The sequence below is a fragment of the Mastigoproctus giganteus genome, chromosome 4, assembly GCF_048544385.1.
Source record: "Mastigoproctus giganteus isolate SK-2022 chromosome 4, ASM4854438v1, whole genome shotgun sequence".
NCBI lineage: Eukaryota > Metazoa > Arthropoda > Arachnida > Uropygi > Thelyphonidae > Mastigoproctus > Mastigoproctus giganteus.
The window spans coordinates 84,663,419-84,684,767 of record NC_143578.1 but is presented as its reverse complement, the minus strand read 5'-3'; the positions used below and the strand labels follow the sequence as shown (position 1 = coordinate 84,684,767).

General features: G+C 38.0%; 1 protein-coding gene across 5 annotated transcripts in view; it reads left to right on the top strand.

Annotated features, from left to right (window-relative positions):
* Alg12 (Alg12 alpha-1,6-mannosyltransferase) overlaps positions 1-21,349 on the top strand; it is a 295,448-nt gene that overhangs the window by 192,035 nt on the left and 82,064 nt on the right. The gene's annotated exons all lie outside the window — the stretch shown is intronic.

Here is a 21,349-nt window from a genome sequence, read left to right as displayed (position 1 = left end):
GTCTTTAAAAGTGTGCCGCAACAACGAAAGGTTGAGAAACACTGGTATAGATAGACATTATCAAATGCAATAGTTGTTTCTTTATCAATGTTACTGCAGGCCAACACATTCTCTATTATGCTACTGCATTTTGAGCATCTTTTTTAGAGGGCAGTGTGTGCTTCTTTGTTTTTGCTTTTGCTGGTAACAAAACATCATTGTTTAGCTTGGTGCTCAGCAGCTTTTCTGGTGTTGGCATAGCTGTGGTAGCAACTTCATCATTGACCTTCACAAACTCTTCAAATTTCTAACAAAATCTGTATTCTACTTCAAATTCCCTCATTTGTCAATGTTGCTATCGCATTCGTCTGCTGGACCATGTTTTTCAATAATATTCTCTCCAAAGCCAATCTTTCTGAGGCAGTTGATTATTACACTTGATGAAATACTGTCCCAAGCAATAACAAGATTATGGATAGCATCCAAGATGTACATTGTGCTTTACCACGATCTAGAATCATCAAAATGTTCTTTTATTCTGAAGCCATTCTTCTAACCACTTTTGATAACAAAGACCCAAAAAATTTTGACCATAAGCCAAGCACTTCTATTGGCCTCATAATCATAGGGAAGTTGGTTAACTCCTTTAAAACATCTTGGCTTGGAAAACTTACCAATCACAAGTGAGCGTAGTTTTGTACTTCCATCTGAATTGCAGCATAACAGAACAGTGAGTCTTTGTTTACTTAATTTTCGACCACGACAAGAGTCTCCTCAAACATCAAATGTTTTGTTTGGCAGCAAATTATAAAATAAACCTGTCTTGTCAAGATTAAAAATATCCTTTACCTCACTTTTTTATCGCTGCTCCAGTGTCACCCACCTCTTTAAATTTTTTTTTTTTCAGTATTGTAGATAAATTTGATAAAAGGATCTTGTATTCCTTTGCAGTGTCCTTTTTACTTCGATCCATCCTATCAGCCTCTTTTATAATTTTCAGTTTAATTTCCAGACTTAATTCCATCCACTTACATTTTGTTTCCATAACACTGCTAGATTAGATTTAATATAAACAAATTTCAAATTAATTTAAAGACATCAGCTCAGATATAAAATCACAAAAAATAGATTACTGTATACTATAGAAAAAGACTCTTTGAACTGGCGTAACAATTTCAACTGACCTTAATCCAATGGAGAGCTAGGAGTGTATGTAAACAACTTAGAAAAACTGTTTTTATTCTTTTGTTAATTTAACAGTTCATCCTTCACAATGACGTTTTTCAGAGTGCACTAATGTTCTAGCTACCATAAACTGTTTTTTTTTTTTTTTTCACACAAAAGTAAATTCCAACAAGTCAGTGCCATCCTTCGGGAAGCAGGGAACCTGGTGGCCAGAGGCAATAATAAGGGCAATAATCGGACAGCTGTGCCAAGGTTTATATTAAACATACAAAATAACAATATTTATTTTTCACAGTGTGAAAATGAATTTTAATACATATTAACCAAATTTTGTAATAAACAGATATATTTACATAGAAACTATCCTTTCTCAGGAGAATTGTATGTGCTTCATATAAACGAGTACTTTCTATAAACCGAGTTTGTATTAATGAGATTTTACTGTATTGTAACATTAAAAAATTGTTTTTACTTGCTAATATAGCCATCAGCTTTCTTAAGAATAACAGACAAACTTGGGTCTTATTTTTATTTGAAAACTTTGCTTATTTTAATTTGTAGTTTAAATCAGACTGTAGGAAATATTCCATAATTCTTAAATGATATAATCGGGACTCAACAAACACATTTTACGTGAGTGACTAGTATATTACAAATCAGTCTAGTGGTGTTGTGAGGTTGAATAGTGCCATTTCTTTATTTTACTATCTTGGTGTGTATTTTGTAAGGATTAATGCAATTTTTACAAAGACAGTTTGATGGACTTTTAAGTATAAACACTAAATTAGTGACAGCATCTTTTTATGGAATGATCTCATTGGCTGAAGGAATTTGATGGACTAATTAAATCTGGATTTCACTAGGAGAGTGGGAAAATTAAAGTTACTTAGAGAGGCATTTTGTAATTAGTTTCTTGTTCTAATTTTGATAGGGCAGACTGTTCTTTTTTTAATTGGTCAGGGGTAATATAAATAAAGATTTGAAAGTTGTTCATTTGTGAAAAATTTATTACTGTTCATTTTATGGAGCTTGCTCACATGCACGATGATCATAAGTCAAATGTTTGTAACTCAGGGAATGACACAGTAATATGTCTTCTTTGTGATTTTTTTATTTGTGTTGCTTTTGTATGTTGGTAATAATTAATATATTATTTGTTATTGATTTATCATTTGGATAAAACTTAATCACATAAAAATATTTAAATGCTTTTAATTTTCACAGAGTTTCATTATCAGTGGACCATCCAATATAAATGTGAAGTTGATTGATATCAGCTGCTTTGGAATGTTGGCATTTTATGAATTTAAAGCTAACAAGGTAAAAAAAAAGTTTGAAAAGACTTTTTAAAGCATATCCGTTGAGGCCTGGATATAATGATGCATTAATAAAAATATATATCTTGGGAAATCTCACAGATTGATTTTTATTCAGATACTTTTTAAAGCATACTTGTTGAGGCCTGGATATAATGATGCATTAATAAAATTATATATCTTGGGAAATCTCACAGATTGATTTTTATTCAGATAGAGGAACACATTCTTGAATATATCAGAGATACATACTGTATATGCAGCATAAAATAATAATAAATATCTGTGTACACTGAGTTTCTGAAAAAAAGATTATCATATACTAAAAAATTAGTGTTAGAAGTACTTAAACTTCCACTTTGCGATTTTTTTTAACAAACTGAAGATCATCTCTGTACTTTATCTCTGTATTTATTTAGGTGGATAAAGAGCAGATTTGAATTTGTTTTTATGGCAGAAGTTTTTCTTTTAGCTCATTAAAGGACTGAACCACTGAATTCTGCAGCCTGTTTTTCATGTACTACCAAAGAAAGTCTGTAGACATTACATTGAGTGTAATAACCATAAAATGGGATCACTCTCTTTCTCTCACATTCCACTTATCAGGAAACAATTCCACCATTAGTGGACGATTGGATCCCACTTTCTGGATCTTGCTTTATTGGAAAACATTCCTTGACTATAATTATGTCAGTTGTTGGACTGCATCTACATTTGCATCATATCTAGGTAAATGGTGCCCTAGTGTGCACTACAAAGAAGAAGAAAGGTTCTTGGATCATATCATGTATTATTTTAACTTCATATTGAGGTGTTGTTGTCACAGCCTTATATTCAGTAGTTATACTTGTTAATAGATTATTCATAATATCCAGATAAGGGAACCACTGGGTGACAGTGATCATAATATATTAAGGCGGGACATACTTAAAAATATACCTACTGTCAAGGGTAAAGAGAATGGAATTTGCTTTCAAAAAGGTGACTACAGTAGGGTCTTGGTTTTTAAATTTCCTTCAGGTGGTGATGATGATCAACTGATAACGTTGCTAACTGAAAATTCTAAATGGGAGGTAATTATAGAAGATACTATGCTTTTTATATCGCATAAGAAATATTTTTCAAGATTTAGACCTAAGTGGATGTCGTATGAACTGATGAGACTTGTGGCAGTGAAAAAAAAAAATGCATGTGTGTAAAAATGCATGGAATTCTACAGAAAGTAAGTAGTCTGTAGTCAGGTCAATAAGTGGATTAGGCATGATAAGGCAAATAATGAGAAGTCCTTGGCTAAGAAGGCAAATTATCAAAGAATTCTCTGCGTATGTTAACACTAGATGGAATAGAATGAACAACATTGGCCCACTAGATATGAATGGCATAACTGTTAATGATCCAATTCAGATTGCTGAAAAGCTAATATTTTGCACCTACTCTGACACAAGAAGAAGTTTTTGGATGGGAACACCAGAAGTGCACCAATTTTTAGCTGAGAGCTAAATGATTTTGTATAACTGAGAAGAAAGTTGAGAAATTCTGTAACTGAAAGTAAATAAGGGGACTCCAGGGATGGGATCTGATCAATTATATTAAAAGAAGTGCAAAAGAAGTAAACAAACCCTCAGCCATAGTTATGAGTGCTTAGATTCAGGGTGGATTCTATATATTGGCAGCATGTAAATGTCTCTCATATTCACAAAGGATGACCAATGGGTGATGTGAGCAATTATAGAACTATAAGTTTGATTTCTGTGCCAAGGAAAAGAATGGACTCAGTGGTTAAAGAAGTATTGCAGAATCATCATAGCAGGAATGGAATTATACTGAAATCATGGCATGGACTTGTGAAGGGGGGATCCTGTCTGATCATTCTAATTAGCTACTGTGATATAGTAGCAAAGGAACTGGATGCAAACAGCAATTTTGACATAATATATTTTGATGTCAGTAAAGCTTTTGATACTGTTTCATGCAAAAGACTGGTACAAATTGGAGCAGCATAGCATTACGGCAAGTTATGCTATGAATAAAGGACATTTGAGTTGCAGAAGACAGGGTGGTTATAAATTGGCACTGCCCTTTTTAGACTAATGTTATTAATGAAGTCTGAGGGTTCAGTGCTTGGTCCCTTACTGTTTACAGTATTTTTTAACGATATCAATGAAGTAATATTGAGCTTATTATCTAAGTTTGCAGTTGATATAAATGTTGGCATGTTGATTAATGATAGGAATATAGTCATAATTCTGTAGTAAGACCTAGAAAAATTAGGCAGATGGCCTAAAAAGTGGCAATTGAACTTTAATATTGGTAAATGTAAGGTCTGAAATGAGCTGAAGTTATCCCAGAATAATATACCAGTTAGGTGGTACCACACTCAAGTAATTGTACAGTATGGCATGAAGCTTTTTCAGCAGCACAGAGGATACAAGAAAAGCTCATGAGGTTCTGTCAGTAATCTACAGGAAATGTATCAACAGGGAGGACAGGGAGGTGATTTTCCCAGGTATTGCCAAATCATTGTATAAGACAATAATTAAGTCACATCTTTTCTGCTATAAACAGGCCTGGAATTCAGACCTAAGGCCTGAATTAGTCAAGAACATAAAAGAGTACTCCTACCACAAAGGAATTTGGTTCTGCAAATTGCAACGCTTTGGAAGCTTGGCATTGTGATGAGACCTGATTGGAGTGTTTAAGCCTTTAAATGGATTGAGTAATGATGATGGTTTTTATTTTACTCTATTACACTCAGTAGGACATAAACTTAAATTGAGAAAGGGTGGTTTTATGATAGATGTGTAGAAATCTGCTTTCAGAAAGATAGTAATTGAATGTTCGAAGAAGCTGCCATTGGATGTAAGAGAAGTGGGCAATTTGAATGAATTTACAAAACAATTCGACATATAAATGGAGCAGATGAGGTTTCTAGTGTTTTTTTTTTTTTTTTTTTTTTGCTGATGCTGCATAAGATTCTTTCATAATTTTCCACAAATAATAAATATACTGACTGATATGTAATTTGGCTATAGCTGATAAAAACAATTTCATTTTGTCACTATGAATGTGGTTCAACGTAAGAAGAGCGAAACATGATGTTGGGTAATCAATTTTTAGTACTTCCTACAGCATTAGCATTAGTAGAGGCATTTGATGCAAGAAAGCAAGCTTATGCAGCATCAGCCAAAAAAAAAAAAAAAAAAAAACCCACTTCCACTTCACCCCTCTGTTCGTTCAAAATACCTGTCCAGCTGAGCCTTAAACTTATTTAGGCTATCAACCTCCACGACAAGGGATGGAAGTCTGTTCCACCAACCAACCACCCGCTGGCTAAAGGCAAATTTCCGCACGTCTATCCTACATCTGTCTTTCCTCAATTTGAATTTATGCCCTCTCAGGTGATTTTTCTGAGCTAGAGGAAGAATCCCATCAGCATTGAGCATGCTTAAACCATTCAAGGCTTTATACACCTCTATCAGATCACCTCGCTGGTGCCTAGTCTCCAGACACTGTAATTTGCAAAACTTAAGCCTTTCTTCGTAAGAGCACCCCTTTGTTCCATTCACTAATCTTGTTGCCCTTCTCTGTACTCGTTCCAGCAGCTCTACATCCTTCTTGAAATGAGGTCTCCAGACCTGTATACAGTACTCTAGGTGTGGCCTGACCATCGCCTTATACAATGGAATAATCACCTCCTTATCCCTGCTGGAAAAATTCCTGTATATCATTGACAATACTCCATGAGCTACTCTTGCAGCCCGTCTGCACTGCTCAGAGAACTTCATATCTGCCTGCACAACCACCCCCAAGTCCCTTTCATTTTCTACCACTGTCAGTGTAGTACCACAGAGTTGATACGTTGCTCTGGGGTTGCTGTTTCCCATGTGTAGTACTTTACATTTATCAATGTTAAACTTCATTTGCCACCTCTCAGCCCATCTGCTCAACCTTTCCAGATCCTGTTGCAGCAGCATAGTGTCAGTAGTGTCCTTGACAACCCTGCCAACCTTTGTATCGTCTGCAAACTTGGACATTAAGCCCGATATACCATCATCAATATCATTTATTGATGATGGTATATCGGGTGATAAATACAGAAAACAATAATGGACCCAACACTGAGCCCTGAGGGACTCCACTAATAACATCAGTCCACGATGAGCAGTGTCCATTGATTACCACTCTCTGTCTTCTCCCCCTCAACCACCCCTTTATCCATAGCAGCAATTTGCCTCCAATGTCACACTGCTCCAATTTGTGTAGCAGTCTTCCATGTGCAACAGTATCAAAAGCCTTTCTAAGATCCAAGTATATAATATCAAAGTTATTCCCTGCATCCAGTTCTTTTGTGACTGCATCATAGTATCCAATCAAGAATGTGGTTCAACGTAAGAAGAGCGAAACATGATGTTGGGTAATCAATTTTTAGTACTTCCTACAGAACTTAATTTGATTTTAAATCTCAAGACAGGCAAAAAATAAAACCTTGAAAAGTTTTTCATTCTGGAAAAAGTCACAGTATGTAAACAACTTTTGCACAACTTGTGTATATTGGTATTATTAGTGCCATATGATGCAAGAAAGCAAACTTACAAGCATCAGCAAAAAAAAAACTTCTCATCCCTTACAGCAATTTGTCTAGTTCTTCCTTGAATTTATTCAAACCACCCACTTCCACAACAGATGAGTGGTTTTTATAACAATCAACCACCTGCTGGCTTCTGGAAATCGATCATGCAACCATCCTTCCTCAATTTGAATTTCCGCCCTCTCGTGTGTAGTCTGAGCAAGAGGAAGAATGCCATCAACACTGAGCTTACTCAATCCATTCAAAGCCTTAAACACCTCAATCAGATCATCTCTCAGGTGACTAGTCTCCCAGATGCTGAACTTTGTAGAATTGAGGCCATTCTTGGTAGTAGTAGTACCACCCTTTTGTTCCATTCACCAGTCTTCTTGCCCTTATCTGCACCTGTTACAGAGGATACAAGAAAATCCTAAAATGAGATCTCCAGAACTATATTAGTACTACTCAAGCTGTGGCCTAATCATTGCCTGTACAATGGGATAATCACTGCCTTATCTCTGCTAGCAGAGTTGCTGTATATCTTGGACAAAACCACATAAGCTGTCCTGGAAGCCTATCTGCATTGCTCAGAGAACTTCATATCTGACTGCGTAATTACCCCCAGGTCTTTTTGATTTTTCACCACCTTGAGTGCAGTTCCACACAGTTTTTATGTTAATTTGGGATTACTGACCCTATATCCAGTACCTTGCATTTGTCAATGTTAAACTTCAACTGCTATTGGGCTGAGAAAATTAGACAGATGGGCTCTCAGCCCATCTGTCTAATTTTTCCTAGATCTTTTTGCAGTAGAAAACCTTGATTATTGTCATTAACATCCTGCTGATCTTGGTATTATCTGAAAATGTAGACAATAAGCCTGATATTCCTTTATCAATATTATTAATAAATTTGAAAAAACAGCAATGGGCCCATCACTAAACCCTGGGAGACATAAAACTTTGATACTGTTGCACATAAGATTGCTGCAATTTATACAGCAGTCTTTTATGTGCAAAGTATTAAAAGCCTTGGTGAAATCCAAGTATATGGTATCAAAATTATTTTTTGCATTCAGTTCCTTGGTGACTTGCATCATATTATCCAGTCAGATTGGTCAGCCAAGATTTCCCCTTAAAAATTTGATGCTGTGACTGCAATATGATTTCATTCCTATCTAGGTGATCCTGCATTACTTCTTTAACCAGAGAATCCAATAATTTCCCTTTAACAGAAGTTAAGTTAACAAGATCTGTAATTACTCATGTTACCTTTTGACTTTCCTTATTTGTGAATTGGAGTCCTCTAAATCCAAAGATGCTCTCAAAATTATGGATAAGAGTTTCCTTACGTCCTTCTCTGCCTCCTTTATTATAATTGGATAGATCCCATCCACTCCAGGCATCTCTTTTATTTTTAGCTTTAACAGTTTCCCTTTCACTTTCCTCTGAATTTACAGCAAAATCATTTAGCTTCCTCTTAGAATTTGATAAACATCTTGCATCTCCTTCCCTTGATTCTTCATGTGTGAATGTAGATGCCATATACCTATTCAGTTTATCAACCTGAGCAGGAGAATTGACAGTTAGAACATCAACTGGACCAATATAATTCAACCCATTCCTTCTATTGATCTAATTAATGAAGTCTTTGCTGCATTTCTTTCCATTCCTTACTAGAGACATCTCGTAATCTGCCTTAGCTTGCCTAACCTCCTTTGTGACTTGATTACAAACTAGTTTATATCTACCATGGGCTTTTGTATCACCTCATACTTTTTCTGCATTAAATTCATTTTTATTCTCTGACACAAGTCTCATCAGTTCATATGACATCCATTTAGGTCTAAGCCTTGAAGTATTTCTTAGTTTGTATGAAAAGCCCAATAGCTGCTATGATTACTTCCCTGAATGCTTCCCATTTAGAATTGGTTGTTTAGTAACATCACCAGTTGGTTGCATTGCATGCAATTTAAAAACTGTTTGAGTCACCCTTACAAAAGCAAAAGTCATACCCTTTACTCTTGACAGTAGTTGTCTTTCGGTACGGCGCCTCCGTAGCCAGGTGGGAAGGAGCAGCAGTGCGTAGCACACGCTTCTTGATTAGACCGGGGTTTGAGCCCTTCACCACCAAATACGGAGGATGCGGAAAGGTCAGGGAATGACCACCGCATATCCCGGAGCAATATGGCCTTAGTTGCTAATGCTCCTAAAAACCAAAATAACATAACATAACATAACGTCTTTCGGTAAATTCCACATTAGTGCACTGTGATAACATTGCTACCCAGTTGGTGTTTTACCTACAGATTCTTAATGCATAAAGACTTACTGCTGATAATCAGATCAAGAATATTGATCTTCCTCCTGTTGCCTCTCCAACATGGCTATATAGAAACAGTCTTCCAATAAATCCACGAAAGTCTTGCTATTGTGTGAATGACTAACCCACAAGTTCCAGCCAATATCTGGAAAGTTTAAATCCCCCATGATTTACTGGGCCACTCTGTTTCTCTATATAGCTGTATGTTATACTTGTTACAGTCATTATGCTTATAACATTCTCCTATTCTCATTTTCTTTTTCCTATGCTTGTTTCACACAAAACTGACTCAACGTTGCAGTAGTCATCCATGTTTACTGGATGTGCTGCCTTACATTTACTACGCTTCTTTGGTAGAAGTCCTGGCTATCATTTCTGTACACAATGTACTCTCCATATTCAAACTCTGCCTCTGCCCTTATGTCTGAATGACACCAGGGCCTTCGAACGTCCTTACATTGTCTGTATTTGACGACTTGTTCAGTACTCAAATTCATTGAATTTATTTACTGTGCTCCTAGCATTAGTGTACCTGCAAGTATACATGCACCTCTTCTTGATCTTAGTTACCTTAGCATTGCCATGTATTTACTTTATCCAGGATGACCCACAGCAGCACTTGAACCCAACATCTTTCTTTTCAGATAGCTGCATATTCCAATAGAAACAGTGCAAGAATCATGTTGACCTTTGCCTGTTGCTCTGTTTAGTCTAATAGTCTGTGTATCTCATTGTGCTAGCTGTTTTCCAACCCACCTAACATTGCCTCAATAGCATCAGCAAATATCCTTGCACCTCCCCTATTTAATTGTATCATGTTCCTATAAAAACAGTCTCTTTTGTTAACAAGCACAGACCCCGTTGAGAAAAATTAGGTCCCCATAAGCAGTGGGCTCTCTTCAGAGCCAAATTGATTGACAAGGCTTTCCTCATGTACTCCCTTCTGTCATTCGAATTGTAGACATTTAATCCTGACTCGTGAATTTTTCCCAACATCCCCTTCAGTTGTTAACTAGATGGGTCGGAAAACTGATAGCACTGGGTTACACAGACTAATGTATAACATATGTCTGTTTATTACCCCTCCCCAATCAATACACAGTGATCACACTGTATTGATTTGGGGTGAGATACACAGACAAATAGATTAACAATAGCTGCAGGAGAGAGGAAAGTGTTTCTTTCACTGCTTCTATGGTAATGTTTCTTTCACTGCTTATAGGAGAATGAGCATGAGCCTTGAAAGCAAGGTGTTGGGGATTTTAACACCAAGCCATCGACTTCCACAACAACAACAAAAGGAAGTTTGTTCCAACAATGACCCACCCAATGGCTAGAGGCAAAATTTGACACATCTACTCTGTAATCCATCTTTCCTCAATTTGAATTTCTGCCCCTTCATGTGTAGGCTGAACAAGAGGAAAATTTCCCAGGTACAGTCAGTCCTTGTATAACACGTGTTTACACTACACGAATTCGATCATACATGATTTATAAATAGGGGAACGATATCTTATATAACATGAACCGAATTCGCCTTTGTGTTTACAAGAAATGACAGTCGAACGCAGAACCTCCCCAACCGAACGCAACACGATAGGAATGAAGAGAAGATTCTGAAAATGTATTTATGTTTCTTATATCAGTGAAGGGGAAACACATTTCACCATAATAACGTAAAAACCAACACAATTCTTGCTATCGGTATAATCAAATGCAATTAGATCGAGTTTACTACCAGTTTATAACAGATTCCACTAACAGGAATGCAACTAGAAATTGTTTTTATTGTTTTATGGTAGTAACCCCTAGTAAAATGTGAGGTGTTAATAGTGTATCTCTGTCTTTACGGTGTTGTTTATTCAGTTGCTACACAGCTTTGTTTATGTGTATCAAGCGTGCCTCCTCGTTTTGTAATTGTGCTTTATTCCCTAAAAATGAGTAAAATACTTAAAAGGTGTGAAAAGGAAGCGTCCTGGTGAAGACACTGCAGATTCAGAGAGAAAAAGAAAAGTAATATCGATAAACAGAGGCAGACTGGGTCAAAAATTCTTACCCGGGAAAATTTATAGTGGCCTCATACTATGGTTTATGGCCAAAATCACACCGGCCTCCGGCCCACCGGGGTTTCCCCAGTAAGGCTTATGGCCAGTCCGCCTCTGTCGATAGAGAAAAAATATGAAATTGTGAAACGCTTTGAGTGAAATGAAAGATCATGTAATATTGCACGTGCTACAGACCTAAATGAGGCAACCCTGAGAATTACAAAGAATGCAGAGAAAATAAAAACAACTTTCATAGCAGGAACAACTCAAAGTGTAATTAAAATCCATTAGATTAAGACACAAAGAATTGGAAGGGATGGAACGGCTGTCATCTCTTTGGATAGAAAATCAAAAAACAAGTTTTCTTATGATAGAAGTAAAAGCATTAGCAACATTTTATTACATAATAGTCGTAATAAAATACGTATTTTATTCGTAAAAAATCCATACGTATGTTTTTATTATTTATTATATAATAATAATAAAAAATATTATAAAAAATTATAATATTATTTTTTATTACGTATTTTAATCATTATAAAATACGTAAGTATCTTATTACGATTATTTATTACCAATGTTTGGTAACCAATGTGTGTTCAATCTTGGGTGGTCAGCACCTAACCCTATTTTTCTCATAGGGCCTGTTGTTTATATTGCATGATTTTGCATTGCACGAGGGTTTCTAGGAACACAACTATCATGCTATATGAGGACTGACTGTATTTGCGAGGTGATCTGTAAATTAGATCACCTTGAAAATACCTAGTCTCCAGGTGTTCCAATTTGCAAAACTGAAGCATTTCTTGGTAAGAGCAGCTCTATTCCCCTCACCTTGTTGCCCTTCTCTGTACTAATTCCAGCAGCTCTACATCTTTCCTAAAATGAGGCCTCCAGCCAAATATGCAGTAATCAAGATGTGGCCTGACCATTGCTTTATACAATGGGATAATCAGTTCCTTACACCTTCTAGCAAACTTCAACAAAACCCCATGAGCTGCCCTGGCAGCATGTCTGGATTGCTCAGAAATTTCATATCTGACTGCACAATTAACCCCAGTTCTTTTTCATTCTCCACTACCCTGAGTGCTCCTGCCTCCCCGGGGCCGGAAACTTGGGAGGGAAAGTCAACCTCCCAGGGCAAAAAGGAGCCTAACATGGACTACGACAATTTCCCAGAGCTTGAGCAGCCTAGGCGCTCATCCAGTACCATCAACAATGCTGATCATGAAATTTCTTACGATGTAACAAAGTCTAAACGACTGCGTACAGACACAGACCAACAGGAATGCCCATCATTCCTTATCTTACATAGTCTGTCAGACAAATCTATGAGCACTCTCTCACCATTTCTTATAAATGGAAATGTTTGGAAAATGTGGCAGGCTCTCCCAAAATGGTGAGAAGACTCAGATCTGGAGACCTCTTGGTAGAAACAGTGAATAGTGCACATTCTGAGAGACTGTTGAAACTAACGATATTTGCCGGACTACCCATTCAAGTTACCCCTCATGCAACACTAAATACTTCCAAAGGAGTAATTGCAGAGTGGGATCTGATAAATGTAAAAGAAGATGAACTGACCCAAGAACTCAAACATCAGAAAGTGATACAAGCCAAGCGCATCATGATCAGGAAAGATGGAGAACTTGTTCCCACCCGCAACATCATCCTGACATTCGGAACACCTATCTTGCCATCCAGTGTCAACGCCGGCTATCTCAACTGCCGAGTACGACCCTTTATCCCGAATTCTATAAGATTCTACAAGTGCCAAAAATTTGGTCACGCACAAATGGCTTGTCGAGGAGATCCAGTCTGCCCAAACTGTGGGTCGAAAGAACATTCGCAAACAGACTGTGACGCCAAAACACCCCACTGTCTGAATTGCAAAGGCATGCATCCAGCCTACTCCAAGTCATGCGACCTCTGGAAAACTGAAAACAAAATCCAAAAATACAGGGTAGAACGAAAAGTCACATACCAAGAGGCAAGAAAGCAAATTATGCTTAACGCACCTAAGAACACATATGCAGCAGCAATGCAAAAATACCAAACAACAGCAACACAAACTGAAGTATCAGTTCCCCCAACCATATCGATTGCAGATTGGGCCTGATCTATACTGTCACCATCAATGAAACAGACTCCAAAAGAACAAAAGGTAGTAGATAGAGCGAACAACACCCCTGTTACAGTCCCACCAGCAACCCCACATAGACCATCAAATATTTCAAAGTCAGAAACCGACTCAGTTACAGATAGGAAGACAAACAATATCACTTCAGTAAATATGGACACTGATAACAATACTGACCCAAATGAACCTAACCTAGATCTTCATGCAGAAGATGTCATGGACATCGGACGCCCAACCTTTCCAAGAAAAGAGAAAATGAAACTCGATCGCCACAAACAGCCTGGGAATAAAAAAGACTTAGAATCTACCTCAAGTAACAAACCCAAATAATGCACCAAATCATACAGTGGAACTGTAGAGGAATTCGCAGTAACATTGATGATATACACGAGTTAATTGATCATTACCATCCCATAGGCATGTGCCTACAAGAGACAAATTTAACACGGCATGTATCACTGTCAATTAAGAACTATACACTCTTTAGAAAAGACAGAACTGCTACAAATAATGCTCACGGAGGGGTTGCCATACTCATAGACTCACGAGTACCTTGCAGATTAATTCCTTTACAAACCTCCATCGAAGCTGTTGCAACACATATTGTGATTGGTATTACTTTGACAGTTGTCTCTATCTACTTATCGCCCAATCACTCCTATACCATCCATGAACTGGAAGATCTTATTCAGCAGTTGCCAACCCCTATCTGTTTATTGGGTGACTTCAATGGACACCATCCATTGTGGGGCTCTCCCAATGCAGATGGACGAGGACAACTAATCGAACAGCTTGCTGACAGACAAAATCTAACTATACTAAATACTGGCTTGCCAACTTACATCCATCTCTGTACGGGTAGAACTTCTGCAATAGACCTTTCGATATGCTCTCCTATCCTCTTCCCTAGTATTGAGTGGACGGCCCTCGACAACCCGCTAAATAGTGATCACTTTCTGCTAATATGTAAGATTCAAACAGGACATTCCATAATTTCCCAAAACTACGTAAAATGGAAATTTCACAGAGCAGATTGGGCAAAATTCACTTCCCCAGTGTCCTTTGATGAACAGATCATCGAAACCTGTCCTATTGACAGAGCTACTGATCACATCACGAGACAAATACTGGCTGCTGTATGCACTGCAATTCCACAATCACAGTCAACAACCCATAGAACCATAAATTATTGGTGGAACGAAGAGTGCAAAGGTGCAAAAAAAAAGAAAAAAACCGAGCATGGAATCTATTTCGAAACTATCCCACCACCGCCAATCTTATAAACTACAAGAGACTCAGAGCCAAGGCCCGTCACATTAGGAAGAAAGCTAAAAGAGAATCTTGGATTCAATTTGCAAGCTCGATTAATAGAGATACTGATTCAAGAATAATATGGCGGAAAATAAAACAACTAAGTGGCAAAGTTCCCCGATTATCCTCCCCAATTCTCAACTGGAATGGGCAGGATCTTTCTTCTCCTACAGATATAGCGAATGCCCTAGGGACTGTTTTTTCACAGTTATCTGCCTCAACAGCATATGATCTATCATTCCAGAAGATCAAATTATTAGCTGAAAAGTCCAAACTGAACTTCAGACCTACGAGTAAATGTACAATACTTTACCTTATAATCAGCCGCTTACAATGCTTGAACTTCAAGAAGCCATACCTAGTTCAAAACACAGTGCTGCAGGCCCCGACGGAATATACTACATAATGCTCCAACACTTAAATAAAGAATCGGTCTCTTCACTGCTCACTTTTTTCAATCGCATCTTTCTTGAACATTGTTTCCCCAGTTCTTGGCACCACTCCTACATAATAGCAATTCCGAAACCAGGAAAAGATCATTCCATTCCTGAAAACTATAGACCTATTTCTCTCACCAGCTGCTTAAGCAGAACCCTGGAAAAAATAATTCACCGTCGACTTACTTGGTTTCTCGACTCTAAAAATATAATTTCTGACAATCAATTTGGATTCAGGAAAAATCGATCAGCCCTGGATCTCATGGTCAAAGCGGAAACAAACATCAGGAATGCATTCATTCGAAATGAGCATCTCGTCATGGTATGCCTTGATGTAGAAAAAGCCTTCGACACCACATGGCGTTTTGGTATCCTAAGAGATCTGCATTCCCTTGACCTGAGAGGCCACTTACCGTACTTCATATTGAATTTCCTTCAGCACAGATCTTTTCAAGTCCGATACCGACAAGTTCTCTCTCAAACATATATACAAGAAGAAGGGGTCCCACAAGGCTCTGTGCTCAGCGCCACCTTATTCGCAATAAGAATAAACCATATGACTAAATATATGCCCAGCACTGTGAATTCATACCTATGTGCCGATGATCTCACTTTTTCTTGCAGTTCTCAAAACATGACTTTTATTGAGCGGCAGCTCCAAATTTCAATTAATAATATTCAGTTATGGATGGCACAGAATGGGTATTGACTCTCTTGTTCAAAATCTAAAGTAGTTCACTTTTGTAACAAAAGGAAGATGCATCCAGATCCAGAAGTACACTTAACAAATCAGCCTATCTCAGTTGTGAGCAGCATTCGTCTGCTTGGTCTGACTTTTGATAGTAAGTTGAACTTCATAGAGCACATTAAACATCTAAAGACGTCTTGCCAGAAAAAAATTAACATACTCAGAGTCATTTCCTCTGCATCATGGGGTGCAGATCGGTACACGTTACTGCATTTGTATAGAGCCCTAATCAGATCTCCCCTTGATTACGGTGCCCCGGTGTATGATTCTGCTAGGGAGAGCATGCTAGCACGACTTGCACCAATTCAACACTCTGCCCTGAGGATTTCTACATGCGCTTATAGAACTTCACCAGTTCAAAGTCTTTATATTGATGCTCATGAACTTCCTCTAACCCTCAGGAGAAAGATGTTACTTCTTAACTATACAACTAAAATTCAAAGTCTACCTACCCATCCCATTAGGCCGATACTTAATGACCCACAGTTCACAACATTCTATAGAAATAAACATAGAGCAATTCAGCCTTTTGCTCTCAGAGCTCAAGCATTTTAATAGACCCCCATGGAGGTCTATTAAACCACTCTGTGACAGTTATTTTCTAAACTGGGGAAAACACTCTTTTGCAAATATTAATATACAACAACTCCATATAGCCCATACACAAAATTATCTGCATTTTTCAAAAATATATACTGACGGATCAAAATCTGAGAGTGGAGTGGGTGCATCAGCCGTTTTCCCTCATAAAACCTTCTCCGTATCACTTCCCAATGAATACAGCTGAATTATACGCCATCAAACTTGCAGTGGAAAATATCCTCTATCTGACCATCCATAAAAGCATGATATATACGGACTCCCAGGGTGCGATTATAGCTTTACAGAACAATTCTTCTAAAACACATCCTTTAATAAAGCTCATAAAATCCAAACTGATGCATCTTCAAGAACTCCAACGAGTGGCCATTTTCTATTGGATCCCAGGCCATGCTGGGATACAAGGAAATGAACGTGCAGACTATGCCGCTAAACATCCATCTGACAGAGAATTATCACAGTATTAAGTCCCATATCTTGACTACAAAAGTAACATTCGAAGACTGTGTAAAGAACAATGGAGAATTCAATGGCAAGCCCAAACGCACAATAAACTCCGCCAAATAAAACCTGAACCGCAACCGTGGACCTCTAGTTTCCGTATAAACAGGAGGGAGGAAGTAATTTTAACTAGAGCGCGAATTGGCCACAGTCATCTTACCCACCTTTATCTCCTCACAGGTAACGATCCACCACAATGCACACAGTGCAACTGTCCACTCACAATGAAGCATATTCTTATTGAGTGTACTTTATACACCACTGCCCGCCAAGTGTCTTTTAGCTTTCTGCCAAACCTTAAAGAACCTTTGACACTCTGCCACATCATAGGTAACGACGCTAATCTGCTGGAGTTCTTTCACTTCACAAAAAAGATCGAATTATATGATCGTTTTTGAGTAATGCCATCACAATCACCATGCATGTGAAACATTCATAACGGTGATAGGTGCAATATGGCCTAAGCAGCCCTTGCACCAAAAAAAAAACAACAACAACTACCCTGAGTTTAGTACCACACAGTTGGTATGATACTCATATATTTAGATTTCAGAAAGGCTTTTGATAATACTGTTCCACCTAAAAGACTGATGTACAAATTGGAGCAATGTGGCATTAAGGGCAAATTACTGCTATGGATAATGGGACAGTTCAGTGGAAGAAGACAGAGAGTAGTTATCTGTACTGCTCTTCATGGATTACTAAGGTTATTAGTGGTTTCCCAGGGTTCAGTGCTGGGTCCATTGTTTTTTTTTTTTTTTTTTTTTAAATGGTATTGATGAAGGTATATCAGGCTTAATGTCTAAGTTTGCAGATGATGCAAAGGTTGGTAGGATGGTTAGCAACAGTCATCAGAGTGAGCCACTACAACAAGATCTGACTAAATTGGGTAGATGGCCTGAGAAATGGCAGTTGAAGTTTAACATTGACAAATGCAAATATACTGCATATGGGTAGCAATAACCCCAGAGGCAATAACATCAACTGTGTGGTACTACACTCAGGCTAGTGGGGAATGAAAAATACATGGGGGTAATTGTGCAGTCAGGCATGAAATTTTCTGAGCAGAGCAGACATGCTTCCAGGACAGCTCAGTGAAATACAGAAACTTTGCTATCAGGGATAAGGAAGTGATCATCCTTTTGTATAAGGCCATGGTTAGGCCGCATCTTGAGTACTGTATACAGGCCTAAAGGCCGCATCTTGAGTACTGTATACAGGCCTAAAGGCCTCACTTTAGAAAGGATGTAGATCTGCTAGAATTAGTGCAGAGAAACACAACCAGATTGTGGTTTCTGTGTTGCCTGATAATTTATATGCAGCTATGTATTTTTCTTTTTTGCCTTGAGTCTCTTCAGTTGACCTGACATCCATTTAGGCCTATTCCTTGAAGAGTATTTCTTAGTTGATATGAAAAGCTTCTATGATTAATTCCTTGAATGCTTGCCATTTAGAATTTGCTGATGGTAGCATCATCAGTTGGCCCACTGTAGTCAAAACATAAAGCATAAATGCTTCCCTTTACCCTTGATGGTAGTTACATTGTTAAGTAAATCCCAAATCAATACACTGTGATCACTGCCATCCAATGGTTCTTTTATCTGCAGATTCTTAAAACATGAATAATCACTGCTGATAATAAAATCAAGGATGTTACTCCCTCTTGTTGCATCTGTAATATGCTGTTTTAGAAAATAGTCATTGAATAAATCCACAAAAGTCTTGTTGGTCTGTGATTGACTAACGCACAGATCCAGTCAGTATCTGGAAAGTTAAAATCTCCCATTAGAAGGCATTCTGATTTACTGGCCCACTCTATTTCTCTGTACAGTTTGTTGTACTCCTCAGTTATTAGGCCTTTAACACACTCTCATTTTTGCTTTCCCAGTGCTTATATCACAAAACTGACTCAAAATTGCACTGGCCACCCATGTCAAGTGGATGCACTGCCTTAGATTTTATGTGCTTCTTAAATAAGAGCATTACCCCGCCCCGAATCCTGTCTGTCCTTTTTCTATACATTGTGCTCCCCATATTCATATTCTGCATCCCTTATATCTGAGTAACCTCTCCTCCACGCGGTGGGAAGCAGACAGGTGCACCTTACTACGTATTTATTGTGCACTTGTACGATCCAAATTAGATTACGGGTCCCAGGTATACTCCTCAGCCAGAGACAGTGTCCTTCGATGGCTGGACCCTGTCCACCATCAGGCCATCTGTATCACTACTGGAGCATTTCGAATATCTCCTGTCCAGAACTTATACGTCGAAGCAAACGAACCACCGTTATCGCTTCGACGTAAGCAGTTGTCTTTAAACTATGCTTTAAAGTTGAAATCCCTGCCAGACCATCCTACGTGGACATCCGGTTTTGAGCCACGTTGGGAAAATTTGTACAATACCCATCAGGCTGCAAACCGACCTTTTGGTATTTGTGTCCAAGAGCTATTCAGAGAGTTTAGCATCATGGTAAACAAGGTTGCACAAACACCAAAGGAAACTCTTCCACCCTGGCATGCTCATACCTCATCGTGCGACTTTTCCCTTAAGAAATGGGTAAAGTCTGAGACTCCATCATCTGTCTACTAGCAGCTCTATTCGACACACCGAGCTGAGCACTCCGACTTCCTGCAGTTTACACGCATGATTCAGACTTCGGCTCGAAGTCTGAATCATGCGTAGGATCTGCTGTTGTCTTTCCGGACACTATGACATCTCAGCAGATTCTTCCTGAATCCAGCATATACACTGCAGAGCTGCATGCTATAGAGTTAGCCTAGGATCACATTCAAACTTGTCCATGCCAAAGGTCAATAATATATTCTGATTCTTTGAGTGTATTACAAGCTTTATTATCTTTGAGACACAACGCTCATCCAGTTCTCTGTTGGGTTCAGCAGAAGATACATTCTCTTCATGAATACAAGTTTGATATCCGCTTCTGCTGGATTCCTAGCCACTTTGGGATAAGGGGAAATGATTTGGCCGACACTGCAGCCAAATCAGCAGCTCCCACTAATATTCTTTGCCTGTCAGTCTACTATACAGACTACAGGCAAATAATACACAACAAGATATATTCCCAATGGCAAGAACTATGGCATAGAGAGAGAACAAATAAATTATACCAGATAAAGCCTTTAATAGAAACATGGCAGTCCAGTCTGCACAGGAATCGGAGCGAGGAAGTTGTTCTTGCTCGACTCCGCATAGGACACAGTCATCTGACACATTCGTTTCTGCTGAGGGCAGATGACCCTCCTATGTTCAAGTCTTGCAACACCATTTTATCAATAAAGCATATTTTAATAGATTGCATTAATTTTACCCATGTTCACAATATATATTTTACTGCTTTTACTCATCCGACCGGGCCTTATACACTCAGTCAGATTTTATCAGACAATGACCACGTGTCAGCAGTTTTTAAGTTTTTACAAGCTATTAATATATACACACATATATAAATTGGATAATTTACCTTTAAACTTATACTGCCTTATATATATAAAAACAGTTTGACGAGGTAACCTTTTGAAAGGTTACCAGAATTTATCTTTGTTGATATTTTAATCTTTTCTTGGCGCAGTATAACCATAGTCGTTTTTGCACCAATAAAACCAAAAATCATATATCTGAGTAACACTACGTTTCTCATATACCAACAATATCTGCATTTGAAGTCTTGACAAGCACTTCACATTCATCAAATTTATTTATTATGCTCCTACCTACCTACCTACTTACATGTTTTATGATGACTTCCAGCATCCTACTTATTTCCTCAACCTTGCACCCTTGGATTTCTTCCTTTTTCTTGGCCCGAAGTCCTTTCTTTATGGAAAACACTTTGTTGCTTATGATGAAGTGATTAATGGAAGTGAGGATGTTTACTAAACTGGCCTGCAGAAGTGTATTGAGTGGTGTTTGTTTCAACATTCTATCACAACTACTTCTGGGTGAATACAAATCTTTTTTGAACCCCCTCCCCTCTTGTAGATGCATATAGTGATAGTCCCATCATCATGGTGAATTCCCTTTGATATTTTCCTCTTTAATGAACCTTTGAGGAGCTTTCATAGTTTAGTAGCAGCACATATTACTAGACACCGGCTTGGAAAAGTTCAAGCGTGAATCCAATAATGATTTCAGCCTCTTAAAGCAGAAATAAATTAGCTGTTTTCAGATCAAGATA